This window comes from Coccinella septempunctata, chromosome 7 (assembly GCF_907165205.1).
Source record: "Coccinella septempunctata chromosome 7, icCocSept1.1, whole genome shotgun sequence".
Classification (NCBI taxonomy): domain Eukaryota; kingdom Metazoa; phylum Arthropoda; class Insecta; order Coleoptera; family Coccinellidae; genus Coccinella; species Coccinella septempunctata.
Window position 1 is genome coordinate 8,414,069 of NC_058195.1, and position 20,784 is coordinate 8,434,852.

Below are 20,784 nucleotides of genomic sequence, written 5' to 3' on the forward strand. Positions count from 1 at the left end.
TTCATGGATATATCATAGACATAGACAATCCTTGGTCATTGGAGATTGTTTTCTTTCAATGTTTTTCCTGATAAACAAACTTATGTCAAGTCACTCTCGCCCCCTGTTCAACTCTCCCATGGGTAAGGGAGACATGAGCTCCCATTGCTAGAAAGGTCAGCCACCTCCAAGTAAATGATATGTTTGTCTATCGCACAACAAATCGTTATTACAACACTGGCAGCATTGCTAAACTGCAGGAATATTCTACAGGCTCATGATGAATATACTCTAGCAACCACTGGTAGTGTTTGACCTATCCAGACAAGGAATCAAATCCTATATTTCGCTGCATCTTCAATAAGCACCCTGTATTTCGAATCAGCCAGAGCTGAACTGCGACCATTCCACAAGTGAAGGAAAAAGAGTCATAAAGCAAATCCCACACAGGATTTTTCAAAAACGATAACCATCTCAGCTCAACTGCAACTGATCCATCTTTATAACACCGACTGAACCACAGGTGCTATTGTTCACTCGGCTAGTCTTCTTTTATGGCACGCAATAGATATAAAAATAAACGCCTCCACCAACGTCGTGAACCTGATATCTAGGAATTTTAATGCCGTAAAAGTCTTGACGTGATTAAACGCGAAGTCTCGCTGAAAATTTTCACGTTCCGTTAGAAATTAAATTAATCGAATAAGAATTTTAGTGTCGGTTAAAAGCGACTGCGAATCGCCGAAGGTTCGATTGTTTATTCGTTTTATGAATCCTGTCGAATGGGTAATATATACATAACGATTTATGAGCGGCTGCTCGAAGGGGGTTATAAAAATCTGTAGGGCGATGAGTTTTCGCCAATCACCGTCTCTATGGTATTGAAGACGTTGAGTTTTACGATACGGTTATCTTCGCTCTCGATGAAATGTAGGTGTGAATAATTTGCAGTTGAATTTATCAGCGGCAATCGCCTTTTTTCAGACATAAACCTATTTCGTGAGGGAGTTTCATAGGATCTGAACATTTTTGGGCTGTTGGCAACACACCGATGAAATATAGGTCGAATATAGGAAATAATAATTCGACAAACAATTACAAGGGTGGCAAACACATCGATTCATCCTAAAAGTAGTGTCCCTACAGTGGCACCACAAATATTTTTGCCTTCTCTTTCAGGAGCTGAAACCTTCAATTCCAAAAACAAAATGACTCCATGCTCCACCTCTTCACGAGATTCGAAAAGGCAGCTTCTGAAATAACTTAGGCAAAAAGATCCGTAGTGCCATTGTATGGAGGATTCTCCGCATTATGCTACCACGAATCTTTTTGCCTAAGCTATTTCGTTTCTAAGCCACAAAAGTATTCAGGTCCAGCAGCTCTACATTTTCAAGAACAAAATGTGTCCATGCTTCATCTCCTCACAACATTGACATCAAACGTTGATCTACAGAAAGGCAGCTCCTAAAATGACTTAGGTAGAAAGATTCGTGGTGCCTTTGTATCAATACCAAAAGTAGTCTCCTCATAACATTGATATTGGACATTGACTTACAGAAAGGCAGCTCCTGAAACGGCTCAGGCAAAAAGAATCGTGGTGCCATTATATAAAGACCAAACATAGTCTCTATACATATAATAGCACCCCGAATCTTTTTGGCTGAGCTACTTCAGGAACTATTGGTCGTTTTTAGGTCCCCAAAGGATTCATCTCTCAAATTTGATATTATTTTTGCGAATTCATCGAACACGATATGACGATATGCTTCATCGCCTCACGACAATGACCTACAGACAGAGTAGAAAGACCGTTCCTTAAATGGCTTAGGCTCCACGTCTTCTCGAGATTCAGAAAGGCAGATTTTGAAACAGCTTAGGCAAAAAGATCCGTAGTACCATTGAATGAAGGTACTATTCGCATTATGCTACCAGGCAGTTCCTGAAATGGCTCAGGCAAAAAGAATCGTGGTGCCATTATATAAAGACCAAAGATAGTCTCCTCATAACATTGATATTGGACATTGACTTACAGAAAGGCAGCTCCTGAAACGGCTCAGGCAAAAAGAATCGTGGTGCCATTATATAAAGACCAAACATAGTCTCTATACATATAATTGCACCCCGAATCTTTTTGCCTGAGCTATTTCAAGAACTATTGGTCGTTCTTAGGTCTCCCAAAAGGGTTCAGCTCTCAAATTTGATATTCTTTGCGCGAGTTCATCGAGCAAAACCAATATGAGTTATGCCCCATCTCCTCACGACATTGACCTACAGAAAGAGAAGAAAGACTGTTCCTTAAATGGCTTAGGCAAGTGGTGCCATTGTATGAAGGCTACCTTACGTATCTTTTGCCTTGGCTGTTTCAGGAACTGCCTTTCCCAAGCCCACAGAAGATAGGATACAGCAGCTGTTAACCTTGTTGCCCTTTTCGAAAGTTCATCAAGCTGAACTCTTGAGCATTTAAAACGAAATGAGTTTATGCCGGACATTCTCACGACTTTGACGATAGACAATGACTTTCAGAAAGGCAGCTAGTGAAATGGCTTAGGCAAAAAGCTCAGTGGTGCCATTGTATGAACCTTTAGTTTTCATCCAATGACACTACAATAATTCTTGCCTGAGCAATTACAGCAACTGCCTTGTGTTGGTCTTTCCCAAATCCACAAATGATTGATGAGGTTTAGCGCTGTTAACCTTGATGCCGTTTCTGTAGCTCGTAGTCCATGTTTCACATCCTCACGACTTTGACTTTTGACATACAGGAAAATACCCACTGAGATTAAGTGGAGAAGAAACTGACAAATAATGAAGATTTTATGGATAAAAAGAAAAAACGAAAATGCTTCGCTATTGAGAACCAACGGAAAAGAATGGTTGCCCAATTGACAGAGGGAAGTAACAGTATTACTCATATCTCAATCCCTTCCTCTCAAACTCCCCACACCAATCCTCAAAGCGGCCCCACACTAAAGACATTCACCCCAGACATTAATTCCCCTCCTAAAAATTCACGAAAACCGACGTACGTCAAACGCTCCATTTTTTTACAAGCCGCCTAATATATTCCAATCATTAGCCACAAATACATCGCAAATTGCATGGCCCAGACCGACAACGAATATGCAAATAGCTGCTACGTTTTTCTCGTTTTCTCTGTACAGCGCAAGAGTTTTCGACATTAAAACGCGATACGACCATAAATCATATCGGAATAACGATGAGACAAACAAACTGAAAGCCGCGGATATTTTCCTGTTCTGTTCCGCGTTAACAAAATTACTACATCGACAGCGATGTCTCGATGAAAACGTTCGTTCGATGGTCTACCTGGATATGGCGCCACGAACTTGCTGTTTTCGACTGGAGAGGATGTTTTTCTGCAAATTCTTTCTGCTGTTTGGAGTTGAAGCATAATGAGTGTTATTGGTCAAAATTAAGTCTCAGCCGGATTGATTCATAATTCTGCATGAATATCTTCGAAGCATATTTCAAGTATGATTCAATTTTATTAAGATCTCATTAATCTTGGTTCACTTATTGCTATCAAAAGATCAGTTACCCAAGTTTGATTGGACATAATTTAGTCGCAGAAATGTCACTGGAAAGATGTCAAAAAGACTATTGTTTCTCTGAAGTTTTTTCCCCGAAACAATCACCATTCCATTTCGTTCCTTTTCCACTAACAACGAAGTCACGTTCAAAACGCATTGGAGGGATGAAAACATAGATGGCAAATATTTTTCATCGCTTTGATGTGAACGTAAATCGAAACTTCCTGAGTTCGGGAATGTTGAAGATCATGTGAAAAACAAACTAGCGAATTCGACATCACACTGACACCGAGCTGATACAGAAAGCGTCGGGTTTGTAACTACGAAATTATGAAACGTAGTTTTCATTTAAATGAGCGACTGCTGAAAGTTTTCATGCGAAAAAGTTGATAAGGGTCACACCAATGAGTCTCCCATTTTTGCATATACCTAACATGTTTTAATTCGAAATTATTGTAGAAATGTAACGTTTTTGCAATTTTGATTTGAGTTTAGGTTAGGACAGTTCAGATTAGGTTAGGACAGTTTAGGTTAGGTTTGGACAATTTAGGTTAGGTTAAGATAGTTTAAGTTAGGTTAGGACAGTTTCAGTTAGGGGAGGTTAGGTTAGGAAAGGTTAAGACAAGTAAGATTGGATGGTGGGATGATGCCTGATGACTCTAGGCCATATACAGATAGGAAGGTCTTCACCGGTGGTTGCATGAATTTTATGAGCCCAGGTCTGTAATGATTCGTTTTTGAAATGGAGCCTACTCAATTAGGTAATCATTTTAGTATATAACATTTTCCTCTCAATTTTGTTTTGGGTTAAGACAGATTATGTTAAGATTAGTTAGGTTGTAGTTCATTTATGGAGATTAGGTTAGGTCAGATTGGGGATTATACTTGAAAACCTTTTACATCATATAAAATGAGGATATCTCCACTGGTGGAGGCCTGACTTTGATGAGCAAGGTCTGAATATGGTTTGTTTTCAAGATGGCTGGTACAATCTATTTTATTTTTAGGTTATGTTTGGTTAGGACAGTTTGGGTTATGACAGGTTAGGTAATGGAAAGTTATATTATAATGATTAGGTTAGGACATAATGTCAAAATCTAACCTAAACGAATGTTAAGGTTAGTTTAGGACAGACTAAACCTAAATCCTATGGACAAGTATGGTGTCTTTTTCGGTGGCTGCAACAAAGATCAGCAAGTTGCTGTAAAAAGGTTAAAGAACATCCTCATTTCTCCGACATGTCAGTTTAGGTAAGGACATGTTGGATTAGCTATGATTCAACTTCCTCCAAAGTTGGCAAATTTCATCATCGTTGGAATATTGTTCAACTAGGGAAATCTGTTCTGCCTTTTTGTTGTGTCCAATTTCTAATCTGTCAGTTGTTTTTTGGTAACGTTACCGAACAAAGGGGGCAAATTCAAATTCTGAACTTTTTGGACATTAGCCGATCTAACACACACATCATTTCATATGCCAACTCTCACGCGTTGATCCGTCTGAATATTTCAACGATAATATCCGCAAGTAGCGAAGTTGTCTTCAATATTTAATAAACCCTCCAGTTCTATAATCACCAGGGTGTTCCCCAAAACCGACCAGGTGAACACAACATCGACTTTTCGAATGCACTGACCGCGGCAAATTCTAAGCCCCCATTAGTGAAGACTCAAAACTAAAGGGTTCACCAGACCGGATGATGTTTTATTCAATTTCACATTCGGGCGTGTTGTAGATTGCCTAACGCCCCGGACCAGCGGCTAATTACAATAAGGCCCGGTTTACAGCCCTATTTTATTAAGTAATAAACCGAAGGACGGTTACCCCAATTTATGCAAGTGCTGAAAGTCGGGAGGCAATGAAATTTTACAACTTTTCGCTGGTACGTACTCAGGTCTCCGTTATCACCTCGTAATTTTCGAATGAAGACGTTTCTCCTATTACTCAGTATCAAAAGTGAAATATACTTGGGGGTTGCGCTCGCGGATCGTTAAAAAGAGGGATGTAATCGCTTATCAACATGCTATAAAAGAGTGACGATTCGTTATTTAGGTGCCTTATCGAAGCAATCGTTTCTTCTTATGAATGGTGGATGTTGGGGTGAATGGAAAGCAGCGATTCGCTGAGGGGCTGTTCCCCATTATTCTTGATCATTACCAGAATTATTCTCATCGAGAACTTGATAACTCTGCCTCATTATCAGAGAAGTGAAATGCGAAAATTGATTCGAGTGTGCAATCTCACAGTTGGTGTCACTTCTGATTAACATTGCTGTCTAGAAATTAACAAAACTATAGGTTCGATCAAATTTCTTAGGGCTACTTGCGACTGCAGAAGCCCTACCGTGACCTACAGATCTTCCATACTCCAGGCATGGATAGTCACCAACCAGATCTGGCCACCGCTGTATTCTTCTCGAGTCCCCCTTATAATTGTGGACCAAAGACCTCCACTGTGATCCGTCTGAAGTTAGTTGTTTCCAGTTATGATTGGCATTATCTGATTTCAGGGATTGATGCAGTATATCCTTGAATCGCTTATACTGGCCTCCTGGTTGCCGAGCACACTCCGAGAATTCGCCATACTGAGCTATTTTGGGGAGTCTTGTGTCTTGCATCCTCAGAATGTGGCCGCTCCATCTGAGTCGGGCCCTCGTTACTTGAGTCTCAATTGTTATACAACTCCTGCGCTGCAAGACTTCCGCATTTGAAACTTTGTGCACCATCTGATGTGCACTTTTTGTCTCAGATGACGTTGTTGCGTTTGTTCAAGGTGTCCAATATGTCGCCTGTACAGCGTCTAGCTTTCGCTACCGTAAAGAAGAGTTGGGAGTACCACTGCTTTGTTAACAGCTGTCTTGGTCTTCAGATTGTGGTCGTGATTTTGAAACACTCTGTCCTTTAGCATTCAGAATGCCCGTTATGTAGAATTGATACGGTTGTGTATTTCCGTGTCTAGGTTAGCCCTAGTATTTATGAAGCTTCCCAAGTATTTGAACTGCTCGACCTGTTCTAGAGTTTCATCCTCTAGGCTGATATCTGTTTGAAAGATTTCTGGCGGGCTTACCAGGCGAGTCCTGCCATATCGGTCGCCAGACCTCAATCCTATTGAATACGCTCAGAATCAGCTACAGAGAGCTTTGAATTCTCATCAACCACCTCCAACATACACTTTAAGAACTTTCACGGCATCTCTGGAGAGAAATTGATCTATACTACTCCAACTATATGATCGATAGAATGCATACTCTTTACTGAACTTTAGTTTTCAACTTTTTCGAGTAAACTAATTTTGTATGTAGGACCTACTACAATTATTAAGAATAAATTGTCATCTGAAACTTTGAAAATGATGAAGAAATGTTCAAAGAATCAGTTAGATTAGTGAGTAAACATGCCTCAAAGTTAATGAACTTTCTAAAAATATTGATATGTTGACTATTGACGTGCAGTTAAGTTGTGAAATATCGATACGAAGACTGGTCAAAACGCATTTCACGAGCGGAAACAAATAGCACGAAAAAAATCGTTCCTCTGTCATCCAGGCTTTTTTCGGAAAATTCTTGGACTTGAGAGACTATTTTGTAGACTTGGTGTGAAGTTGAATATACAAAATCATACTCCTGTCTCTGTGTGTTGTAGTTCACACTGAACCCAACGAATATTCAATTTCGCTGCATCATTAAAGTATTCGCGAAATGAATGAGAATGTAATTTCTACCCATCGACTCCCATCCAAATGAAACAGAATATAGGATCAACAGTGATGGTAGAAAATAAGTGCATGCATCGATGTCCGAATTTTCATTGCATTGTTAAAACTGCACTAACAAATTCGTATTTATAGACACTGAACCAGCAAAAACGGACCATTCGATATAGTAATTGATATTATTTTTCGGAATGACCCGAAAGTTCGAAGCCGCTAATGTTTGTTATTATTGATTCATTAAACTGTTATGGTCGCTGCCCGTGTCGGTGTGATTATAGTAATAAATTCGTGAAAAACCTGCTTTTATGTGGGTTCAGTGTTTGCGGAATCCGCCTATATACCGATGAATGGTCGCTTTAAATTTGGTATCCAATTGAGCATTGATTTATGCAAACACTCGTACCATTTGTTTGTACCGAGGTTCTGTTATCTTCCACCCCCTGTCGTGAAATTCTTTTCTTTCTGTTTGAGAAAACACCCCTTCACATTATCTGGGTCCAATTACTTCACTACACCTCTTTTTTATAGACCAATAGGTCCTAGCAGTACCACTGTCGTACTCAGATTGTTTGGGCCGTTTGGGGGATTTGTAATGAATCCCAGTTTTCTGAGGAAAATTGGAGTTCATTTTAGTGCATTCCTTTCATTTCATATTTCCGCCTTTGAAAATATTTTAATTCTCAAATATTCAGTACATTCATTCCGATGGCAGAGTAAATGTAAAAAACCGTTTATCTGTGTTGAACGTTGTTTTTCTTGCATGCCGTCGAAGATTTCGACGTTTTTCTGATGTTGATATGCGATAGACCGGAGCTGACGACGTTTTTCATTCTTGTCGCATTCTGGAATTTTCAGTTTCTTAACGTGTGGGGGATTTGCATATAAAAGCAGATTTTCCCCCGCGACGGTCACTTTTGACTTTTGATTCTCTGTTACTTCAGTCGCTTTTACTTTTTCTGCTGTTTTACTTCAGTCTCTTTAGTTAGTTTACGCTCCGTACTTTCTGCGATTCGACGTTAATTGTGTGCCCGACAAGCCGTTCAACAATTTTAAGAATAATTTTGTGTTGCTAGTATCAGTGCTATTAGGAATTAATTTTTAGTTTTTCATTTGTTTTCCGCGAGTGCCTAAAATAAAGGAGATAGGTCCCCGTCTTTACCGTTCAGTTTCTTAATTAGACGTACACCGGTTACTTCTTTGACACTGCTGTACTGTATCGCTTTCTGTTATATTTTATCGTACTTCACCCTGTTTCGCGAGTCTGACTTTTCCCTTCGCTATCAGTCATGGCGCGTAAGCCCTTGGGGTAGAGCATAAGAGATACCTCTCGTCGTCAGTGAAATCCCGCAGTTGCGCTAAAAATAGACCTTTTCTTCGCTATCATTCATGGAGCGTTGTAGCCCTTGGGGTAGCGAATAAAAGTCTCAAGTAGATCCGCCCTGGTTGTGTTTCTTTTCATTGGAGAAATACAATTAATCACATCCTGATACCGTATAGCAAGTCATTTCACTTCGCGAGGTCATCCTTAGTATTCATTTCGTCAGTTCTGGTTGGCGCATTTTATCGAACAAACTTTGATTTTTTCACTGTACCCGGTATAAACTTTATAAAGTGCTCGTGACCGGATAGAATTTCCCGAATGTATGTTTGCTGATAGATTCGCTCATATTTCATACCTACACATATCTCTGTTGTACATATAATCAGTTTCCGAAGGTGTGAATAAACTAGTACATAATTTGATTTTGACTACTTCGTTATCGCTACCACCCTAGATAACAGCGAACTCTGTCTCCGACTAGTAGCTACTCTGGTAGGTTTGCTATTCTTCCTAGTGAAAAGAATAGCTGGCGCTCGAGATAAGTTTTCTCCGAGGTAACCACGTTACAGATTATAATGAACTAAAACCTTAAGGTCTACGTCATCTGCAATTGGTCTTCCAGTTCCAGAGTTTCAATGAACTCCAGTATCTGATATATCTTCAAGGAGATTGCTGAAAGTTTCTTATACGAAGTATTTTAGCTTTGGCGAGGCATTCAGCAGAGATCACTCAGCCAACTGGATAGTCCACAAGGCCATGCCTACTTCTTTAAATTGTTTCATCGATCACAAAAGTCATCCTGGACCCCAAACGTTGTCTGCGAAGCTCTGTTCGCAATCTCCTCATCAATGTTAAGACTTTTATTGCAGACCTGTCTAGGGTCTGGACAACTAGGATAGTCTCTAATTGCCAACCTGCTAGTGTTGGCGATCCTCAATTATCATAAATCACCTTGTCAAACGTCATCCAGGACCCCCCAGCAATTTCTATCTGAGAATCTTCTACCATTTCACTTCCACCTAACACTACACGAAGGGTATGAGTTTTGTATCACTCTCTGATGATTTTATGAAGTCTTCCGTGAAGGACAATAATAATATAACAAATAATAATTCATACAATAACTGAGAAATCCTACCTCATTCATCAGCAGACTTTCCTTCAAGAATGCTACATTCATTCCAATGCTCTCTCTGTGTGTCTTTACGATTCTCTTGTGTGGAGTGATTTATTTAATTTAACCACCTTTTTCATTTATTTGTGTGACACATAGGCGTAGCCAGGATTTTTATGTGGGAGAAACTTGATTGTATCGATATAGAGATTTCAATACCTAGGATGAAGGAGCACCGAGAAATTTGCCCACCCTGGCCCCTAACTATCTACGTCCATGGTGTCACAAGGCGTTGTCTTGGTTGAACAGCAGTTTTTTTCTGCTTTTGGGACCGTGTTCTCTGGACTTCTGCATTCAAGCGATGCAATGATGCCGTGTTATATTTACTACTGATTGTTTTGCCTTTCTCGAGATAGTCGATGAACAATATACCATAGGCGTCCCAGAAAAAAGAAGACATAATCTTGGCAGTCGACTTTTGAGGGTTTTGGTTTCTTTGGACGACTTTAAACGGCTGCTGTCCACTCAGCTGATGATTCTTGCGTATAGGGGTGCATCCATCTCTCATCCACTCACCCAATTCTAGTTTTCGCTTGAATATTATTTAATTCACAATACCAACCCTAATTCCACAACACGAACTCTCAATTTATGGGCTATTACCAACAATTCGATTTTTCATAGCCATCAGAGATGTCAATCACTCTTGAATGGACTATTATTATTATTTTTATTTGAATCGATGTCGTAGTGGCTAGATTTGCCATCAGCGATCTTTTGTTCTCTACCTTACTCATTCATAGGAACCCAAGGAGGTCGTCAATGGTGTTGATAAAATCGACAACATCTCTAGGGTCCTTGGCCGTTACCTCGTGAGCATCCAGTTTTCTGGTTTAGGTTGGTGAAATCATCACGAATTTCTTTGGCTGAGTGAGTCCACGAGTGTTTCTCCAGAGGGTTATTCTGTTTTCCAACTCCCATTGTTATACCGTTGCCTTGTATTGGTCTTCTCCAAGCCCACAGAAAGGCTCAGATCCTGTAGGTGTTAACCTTTATGCTCTCTTTGCAAAGTTCATCGGCTTTTTCATTTCCTGCAACGCCACAATGCCCTATTACCCATAGTAGAGTCACTATATTGCCTCTGGCCAGTTGGTTTATGGTATTACGGCACTCCCATACCAGCAGAGATCCCTGGCAGTATAATTCCAGGGACCACAGCGTGACCTGGAGGTCCGTGGTGATATAGAATTGTGGCCATTTGAAGTTCATCTTAAGACACTCCTGAGCGCCAGTGTCTCGGTGTGTAAAATAGAGGGTTCACTTCCCAGGGCCTTAGAGATCCTCAGTTTAGGTCCATGTACGCCAATGCCGGTTGCCCTTTCTGATCTTTCTCATCAGTAAACCACGGGGATGACTTTTTGTTCAAACGATTCAAGAAACTTATTGCACTAGGACGGTCAGCTATGAACATTTCAAAGGGCGTTTCGAAGTCTAAGATGATTGGCATAATATCCGATGGTTTTGCCAAGAGGTTCAAGCAAGGAGTATCAACAAGAGGATTCACTCTTTCATTTTATTTTGGCCGGTTTCCTTTTAATGCCCTTGAATGTTTCCTGGTTCAGTGGAAGGGACGAAAGCGAAAGTAGATGTTCGTTCTGTTCGCAAGTCCCAATCTGATTGGTCGCCCAGATTCTCGTTTGACTTTAGTGAATCTGAGCGCAGTATTGCTGGCGCGTATGGTCTCCCCACTTTTAGGTTAAAATTCCATGCATTCGATCTCCCCTTGTAAATCGGCAAAGTGAAACCTCTTCTTGATACACTGGTTTGAGTCCAGTTGATTCGATATCCTCATATATGTCCAACCCAGTCGAGCAGGCTACATGTAGGTGGACGAATGGACTATACATTATTAGCATCTCCAAATTCCGAATCGTACATTAGTATTATTATCAATACAGTATTGTAGTGGCCCCAGTTCTTCCCAAAATAAACCCCCATTCTCGCTCAACCACTGAGCGCATAAGAGTGCCCGACAAAAACTTCGCTGAAGCAGTTTCCCGGGAAATTCCTGAACAAATTGGAAGGGACTGCGTTGGAAGATCCAGCCGCCTCAGTACAAAACATAAATTCGGGGTGATGCTCAAGGACGGGGCGTCGCCGCTAATTGATATTTGATTATTCTCCGTGCACCCTTCCGACCGCATGCTTGATTAACTTGGTGACATGCAATTTCGACAAACAATAACACTGTTTTAATCGTTTTCTCATCGAGCGGCTAATGGCAGACGATTGGTGGTTTTAGCGGCCGCGCTTGGAAGGGAGTTTGTTAATAGATAGAGGGTTGGGATTAGATCTTGAGTTCGGGGATTTATCGGGAAAATTCCGAGGGGTTTTCGATTTTCATTAGGGCGTGTATGGGTGGTTTCTTAAAAAAAAACACGAGCTATTCTGCACAAGGATTTGTCTGAGTTGATGTTGGTTTTATCGACAATAGTCTGAAGCATTCAAGCCTCAGAATTTTTGGTTCGAAACCTGAAGAAGGAGCTCGAGCTCTAATGCTCTTCCACCGAGTTTTCAACTCAGCCCACTGGATGTGTATGTTCGAGCAGATGTGGACGACATACTTCTTTTCTAAGTTGCCTTGAGGAAACACTATCCACCCTATATAATGGTGAGAAGGTGAGACGTTAGATGTCAACACTCTCTTGAACAACTCAAAACCATAAAGGGAGTTTTCTACTCTATTTCCACTGCCAACGTAGAGTGAAGAAATATAGCTTTCTAAACAATAGTAAACAACGAAGGAAACTCAACGAATTAGGCAAGAATAACGAGGCCTGTTTAGCCAGGGTTTCGGGTCACTCGGAAAGAAAATGCAGAGGTCAATACACTTGTCAGAAAAGGAACACGAACTTCTTTCATTGGCCCTGAACCTTTCTGTATAGTATACAGTAAAGTTTTTCAGGAGAAGGAAAAAACTGAAATAGAATAACTCTTGTGGTGGAATCTTACGATGCTGCAACACTCCAAACAGTTCCTTGGAAACCTTTTTAGGGGCAGAGCATTGTAGCCCTTTTTAATTTCGAAGTATCAGTGCCACTGTCAGCTAATAAAGTGGCAGAACTTCTTCTGAAGCAGTTGTCAGGATATAGAGCAACTTCGAAAGGAATTTGGCAAAGTCTTCTTCGACTTCATAGCAGTGTGGCATTCCGATTGTCTTTTAATGTACGCTATCAAATTTGTGTATTTTTTAATGTCAATATTCTTGTTTACATTTGTTTTATCTTCTTATACATCGCTTGGCAGCTCTTCAGAACTTAAATCACTCATTTCCTGAAAGTGAGTAAAAATTTACATAATATATATATCCCATTCACTTTTATTTTAGCAGTCGGTTGGCCATGGAAATTTGACACTTTTTACTCTGTATAGTACGAAAATGTGGGGTTATGACGCTTGTCAAAACATTTTTGGGTTTTAAATCAACGCGATGTTGCCCGTTCAACGTAAAAGTTTCTGTTATTACGTATTTTATCACAATGTCGAATCTCTTCGGAAAATATGTGACGAACATAATTGAAGTTTATGCAAACTGATTGAAGGCATACCAAATCCAGTTATTTGTATGGAAAATACAAGAGATCAGTATAATATCATAATATGCACTGGCTTGAGGAGAGTTAATGTTCGTTATCTTCTTTGGCTGAAGTTTGACTACGTTACATCAGTTGTAGATTTCAAGAATATTAACCCGAAGATGAAATGCATATGATGCAGTGGTTGGGAATGGGTATCTTCCGAAGGTATTAACAGATAATAACAAGAGTGTTAAATTCTTCAACAAAAATCATCTTGCATCAATATAAAAAAGGAATTAAAAGAAGTTTCAAGTCAAGATGAACTTCACCTTTGAACAAAAATTTCACATTAATAAACAATTAAAAGGACAACTGGCGCGTATTTGTGACTGTTCATCTTAATACATTGACATAATAAGGATGAATTCAGATGCATACCACCCGACGTTATGAATATCAACAAGTGTTACGATCTGAATTGAACTAGCCAATTTGCCATCGTCAAGGCCCCAAATGGAGTACCCTCCATCGAAGAAAAGCAGATACTGACCATGGTTTCGGTCTCATTTGACCTCATTAGAGCAACATAGCATTTTTCTACGATGGAGAACGTTTGGAATTGATGGAACTTTATTCAATATTGGCAAGTTCTACTGGGTACTATACATTTACCCAGAGCGCCACCCAATATGAAACGGTGTCCGATTCAATCCCCTCCAGTTAGAAACCAAGACGAAGACAATAGCACATGTCCCATATTTTAACTAATTCCGACGGCGATTCGCTTTGCGAACAACAGACGTATGACGAATTGAGAAGTCTGGGAACACGTTCAGATCACGGCAGAAATGATGCCAGCGGTTTTATCATAATAATAATAATCAGGTATTTATTGGTACCTTAAGACATTTACAATGTATAGAACAAGTCAAATGACAAATAGAAAAATCAATTTTCGGAAACTTATTCTACGATGACATTCGTCGAAAATCCTGTACTAAACTTTTCGCATTAATTCACTCAAACATAAAATTCGCAAATGCCACCACGTTTTTGGGTCTCCCAATAGAAGAAAATTCTTTGCCATCCTCTTCATTCACAATCCTTCTGATTGTGGAAATATCTAGCTATATAAGCTGTTTAGATTCAGATGAAACATTATGTAAATACTCTCACATTGAATATGTTCGCTACCGTCTGACATATTGTGGATTTTGAAATATCAGGGAATAACTATTTGAATGAGCGGACCTGGATTCTGAATAGCACTTCCTGAAACCCTGTCTTCTCTTTTTTCAATGAATTTCGGCATTTTCGTAATAAAAATTGATATTAGTTGTGGCAACGGCGTTATGACATTAACGACATTTCATGAGTGCCAACCTTACTCCGTTCTAGTTACAAAAACTTGAGAAAACTATTTCATGGCCAACCGACTGCTAAAATAAATGTGAATGGAGTATGTCTAATATGTAATTAGACCATTTGTTCTCAATCTCCATCGTGGATTGAGAAGCTGAAAAACTGAATCAGAAAATTGGGAAAAACCGGCTGAAAATTCATTGTATCGTCTCACCTTGTCTTCTTGATGAGATGAGATGTTTATGTTATACGAGTGAAACCTCTATGGGGTTTTTAATAAACGCGAATATCCCGAGCTGAACGAGCTATAACAAAATAAATTAGCATAGTTTGACGACAAAGAAGTCGGTATATCCAACCAGCAAAATGCATACATGCATATTAATGCGAGGAAAATGCGTTTTAATGGCATATTTAAAGCGTATCTTCGTGAAACTTGGGCTTTAAGGGGGATTGCAGACAGCGATTCTCGTCTACGAAGTCGTAAACGTGTAAGTTTTGGAGCCCTGATCGATACAAAGACGCTGTACTAGATTATCCTCATTCCTTCATTGTTTCTCATACACTAAGTGGCGCAGAAAATGAACCTATACTCCATTCACATTTATTTTAGCAGTCGGTTGGCCATGAAATAATTTTCTCAAGTTTTTGAAACTAGAACGGAGTAAGGTTGGCTCTCATGAAATGTCGTTATGTCATAACGCCGTTGCCACAACTAATATCAATTTTTATTACGAAAATGCCGAAAGTGATTGAAAAAAGAGACAGGGTTTCAGGAAGTGCTATTTAGAATTCGGGTCCGCTCATTCAAATAGTTATACCCTGATATTCTAGAATCCACAATACGTCGGACGGTAGCGAAAATATTCAATGTAAGAGAATTTATATAATGTTTCATCTGAATCCAAACGACTTATATTTCAGCTGAATATTTCCACAATAAGAAAGATTGTGAATGAAGAGGATGACAAAGAATATCCTTCGATTGGGAGACCCAAAAAAGTGGTGGCATTTGAGAATTTTATGTTTGAGTGAATTAATGCGAAAAGTTTTCTACAGGATTTTCGATTAATGTCATCGTAGAATAAGTTCCCGAAAATTGATTTTTCTATTTTTCATTTGACTTGTCCTATACATTGTAAATGTCTGAAGGTACCAATAAATACCCAATTAGTATTATTATATCAATGTATTAAGATGAACAGCCACAAATACGCGCCAGTTGTCCTGTTAATTGTTTATACATGTGAAATTTTTGTTCAAAGGTGAAGTTCATCTTGACTTGAATCTTCCTTTAATTCCTTCTACTTACATTGATGCAATATGAATTTTGTTGAAGAATTTAACATTTTTGTAATTATCTGTTAATTCCTTCGGGAGATACCCATTCCCAACCACTGCATCATATGAATTTCATCTTCGGGTTAATATTCTTGAAATCTACAACTGATGTAACATATTCAAACTTCAGCCAAAGAAGATGACGAACATTAAATCTCCTCAAGCTAGTGCATATTATGATATTATACTGATCTCTTGTATTTTCCATGCAAATAACTGGATTTGGTATGCCTTCAATCAGTTTGTATAAACTTCAATTATGTTCGTCACATATTTTCCGAAGAGATTCGACATTTTGATAAAATACGTAATAACAGAAACTTTTACGTAGAACAGGCAACATAGCGTTGATTTAAAACCCAAAAATGTTTTGACAAGCTTCATAACCCCACATTTTCGTACTATACAGAGTGAAATGTGTCAAATTTCCATGGCCAACCGAGTGCTAAAATAAAAGTGAATGGAGTATACAGTGGCATTAATTATAGTAAAGGGGTTCTCCTCGATTTATTCCATATTGCCCCCTTGGAAGTGGAAATTCCTCCATTCAGTATGCTTCACTTACTTCACATAAACGGGCCAGTGAGTCTAAGCTTCTCCCAAGAAAACCCGCATTATAGGACAATGGGATGGGAAATTTTTGTAGCTCATAAACAGATATCACGTAGTATTTGATGTCCGTGGAGGAAACCTCCGGTCACGCAGAGGCGTCCGTAAAAGGACAATTCATGTGCTGAGTATTTGCAGGACATAATCGAGGCGTCTCATGCCATATCGATTTTGTTCACCCCATCACGTTTCACTTCAGTTCAGGATCATTGAGTATTCGAAAGAAGACGTAATTATTCTCAGGGATGTCCAATGAAAACTCTTCATATCCTTAAGAGAACTGGATAGTCAGATAATAAACTTTTCTTGAACAATAACCGCAATCAGTGATCTGCTCACACAGCACATCTGTAGAACCATTGTCCGCCATTTAGAAAAGAGTAACCAGGTGACCTTTGCTTCAAGGGAAATGGATTAGTGGGTGCTCTAACTAATAAAGATATGAATAAGACTTCAAAAATTTGTTTTATTGCGGATCAATTTTTTTCTGAGCATCTCAGGCCGTTTACTGTTTGTTGTTGGATCAAAAGTTGGCGACACTTCGACATAAGATATCTACAAGTTGATTGGGGTGAGATACATCAAGAGGAAATCGACCATCTGATTAGGTGAACACCCTGAAGTGTTTCTGGGTTCATAAGGCATTGTCGGAGTTCACCACTTCATTAGTTATACTTTTTTTTTTCTAGAGGTTGGATTTTTTCCAAATTTCGATCGATTATTTGTTACCAGGATGTAGATATTGATATCTAGTTAGTCTAGACCAGTTCCATGCATGAAAAAATATGTGCAGCATATATGTAGCAACGAACAATAACTCATTAGAATTGTCAGTGGGAAGTTAGAGGTCAAAAAACTAAACCAGAGTTAAGCAATAAATTAAAAGAAAGAAGATGTCCACCGAAATTGTGAAAATCGAAAAATTGGAGTATCGAGCCATCATCAAGTACCTGTATTTAAAAAGGTTAAGAGGTGAGAAGATTTACGAAGATATGCTTAAAACCCTTGGTGATCAATGTCCTTCGTATGCGACAGTGAAAAATTGCAAGCTTCAAAAGAGGTATATTTTCCATTGAATATGATGACCGATCGGGAAGGCCAGTTTCTGTGTCAGTCCCCGAAATGCAGTTCATGACATGATTTTATCAGACCGTCGAATTGGGCTGAAACGGATATCTGAAGCACTGAATATTTCATACGAACGCGTTCATCATAAAGTTCACGTCAATCTGAACATGAGAAAAATTGCTGCAAAATGGATCCCCGAATGTTTGAATGTTGACCAAAAGCGTGCAAGGGAAGAAGCATCGCGTTCGATCTGTGCTCGATTTGAAAACGATGTAAACTTCTTAAACCGAATTGCTACTATGGATGAGACTTGGGTACATTTCTACGATCCAGAAATAAAGCAACAATCGATGGAATGGCGACACTCTGGTTCTCCAAGATCTAAGAAGTTTCGTGTCAAAAAATCTGCTGGAAAAGTTCTTGCTTCAGTTTTTTGGGATTGCCATGGAGTAATCATGATTGATTTTTTTGGATAAGGGTAGAACAATAACCGGAGATTACTTTTCGACATTACCGACTACTCTACGGGAAAAATTAAAGAAAAAACACGCGGAAAGCTATCCAAAGGTGTTTTGTTTTTGCAGGACAACGCCCCTGCACACAAATCTCATGTTGCCATGCAAAAAATTCGTGATTTAGGGTTTGAATTTTATTACTAGAACACCTTATTCACCAGATTTGGCTCCATCCGACTATCATCTCTTTCCTCAACTGAAAAAAAGTTTAAAAGGTCGTAAATTTTCTTCCAACGAGGATGTAATAAATGCTGTGCAGGTCTGGTTTGCAGAGCAAGAAACATTTTTTTTAAAGGTCTAGAGACGTTGCAGGTTCTCTGTAATAAGTATATCCAATTAAGAGGAGAATATGTTGAGTAATAAAATATTTTGACATTGAAATTTTGTTTGGTTCAATAGTAGGCTAAGAATTTTTCAATATATCCTCGTACAATAAATTCATTAATACAAGGTGTTCTGGGTTCTATGTCACTCATACTGCCTAATTCGTCGAATTTTCATGAATCTGACCAATTTTGACACAGTATAAGTTCCTCCTCCTCGTACATCTCCCCCATGCCTACTATACGGCATACGTTTCCCCATTCCCTCCTGGAAACCCTGAAATATTGAGCGTCACGGTCCATTTCAGTTTTATTCGTCCCTTCTCCACACCTCACACCCTGACCATTTTTTACACGTTGCCAGTCTCACCTACGGTACCCACCTCTCTTTCACCTCAATTCTGGTAGAAGAGCTGACCTTTCGTAATGGGTTCTGTAACTGGAAATTTATGTGCTGGTCATTTGTCGCCAACCTGTAAGAAGTTGCTGCGTGAAAATGAAACTACAGAATTGCAAATCGAAGTGGACACGATTTATTTCCAGATTGGAGAATTTCCGGCGTTATTTGGGAGTAGGTCGGCAGGGTTTTTTCGTGATAAAGTCTCTTGTCCTTCTTCTGACGCAACTTGAAAGAATTATGAGCTCTTATAACTTGGAAATCTAGTGGTTCAATTGCAATTGTGAGCCCTGAATGAGTGGAGTGACAGTTTAACTTCTACGAAGTCATGTTATTGAAGTGGAGGAGGCCACTTCTCTTTATAAATCTTGATTTGTTTGACTTTTTCCTCTTCAAACTTTATCTGCAACTTCATATTCTATTTCTAATGATTTCCAGACCCCAGCATTTTCGACAGAAGGTAGAGCTTATCAGAACGTAAAAGAATAACTGATCCAAAATTCTTAAAACACAAAAGACAAGAAGTTGCCTAAAACTGAAAAAGCAGAAAATCACTCAAGATACAAGAGAGAAAACATTTGACAAAAAGCAACAACTTTCGAAACAGTGACTGATTTTCTGAACTTCCCTGACTTCTGTGGGTTGATCTTAACTTCCATGCACCAAACGCGAAGTGTTCCGATTTAAAATTTTCACGAAATAGAAACAAATCGGGGTCCTCCTTATTTGTGCTCCCACGGACAACAGGTTGTGCAGTTTCGGGTTTCAAATTATCCACTTCTGTAACCCGAAATCAAAATATCAACGGGATCACAAGGATGGTTCAGTTATCTATGCTAAATAGATGGCTTTGAGCCAGAACATTTGCGGACGCCTACCTATCACAAGTAGAAAATAGAAAATTACTGCTGACGGTTCTCACGTTGATTCAGTCAAATAGGTTTCACCGGTTTTACGCACTCACTCGACAGTGTCACACTAGAATTATTCCTTTAAGGAGTCAGAATAATATCATCATAACTAATAGATCCTGACTAATAGGTCAGGATTCATCAGGACTCAGCTCAGAGCCTCCAAAAACATCCTTAATTCTACCTTACCTATCTCAATTTTTCACAAATCGCACTTCCATTAGAAGTCATCATGGTGGGCTAGTACTGACCTGTCCAGAATATCATAAAATTATTATTTTCGGACGAGAAATCTAGATTTACCTAAACATGTTCCCCATCCGACTATTATTAGTCCTTTGAATGTGGATACCCCGCTTATATCCACAGATCATGATTGAGCAATCGAGTGTGAATTACACCAAGCGAAATTCAATAAAGCGCAATCGAACGGCAAAAGAATAAACTTTCGTTTTTATCTTCATTTAACGGTCGGGTTATTTCATGGGAAAAATGCGGGTGATAATAATTGAATTTTTTCACTTTCTCACCGTAGGTTATCCGATTAACCATTCAGTTTTTGTTCGAACAATCTGGAGGAATGAATGGAGCGATGTCATGAGAGAGAAGAGAAGATATGGAAATTTCTCTTTTGTAATCTCTTTCACATAAAGGTTAGGCGTACAATGAAATCAAGAAAAAATATTTACGCTGCACTTTTTGAACTTGAATCAATTTTTCAGTACGTACCATGTACGGTGCCTATGTTTTTATATTTCCCACCCACAAAATATGGTCCTCATGACCCTTAATGGCTTAAATAAAAACGCTTAAAAGAAATTCCTTGTAGGTGTATGACATTTTGGTTATTGCAACTATGATGTTGTGTACTAGATATCAAGTGTGGATTACTTGTCAGGGAGTAACTCGAACAATAGTGTGTCGGTTAAACGAAGGTTTAACTGATTTATCTGAACAAGAAGTTGCTAACCACCTCCTGGTATCGCAGAGTGTAGTTAGTTAAGCGT

At 39.1% G+C, this 20,784-nt stretch overlaps 1 protein-coding gene across 1 annotated transcript in view; it reads right to left on the reverse strand.

Annotated features, from left to right (window-relative positions):
- Positions 1-20,784, reverse strand: part of LOC123316628 (extracellular serine/threonine protein CG31145) — a 138,218-nt gene that overhangs the window by 72,437 nt on the left and 44,997 nt on the right. The window lies entirely within an intron of this gene.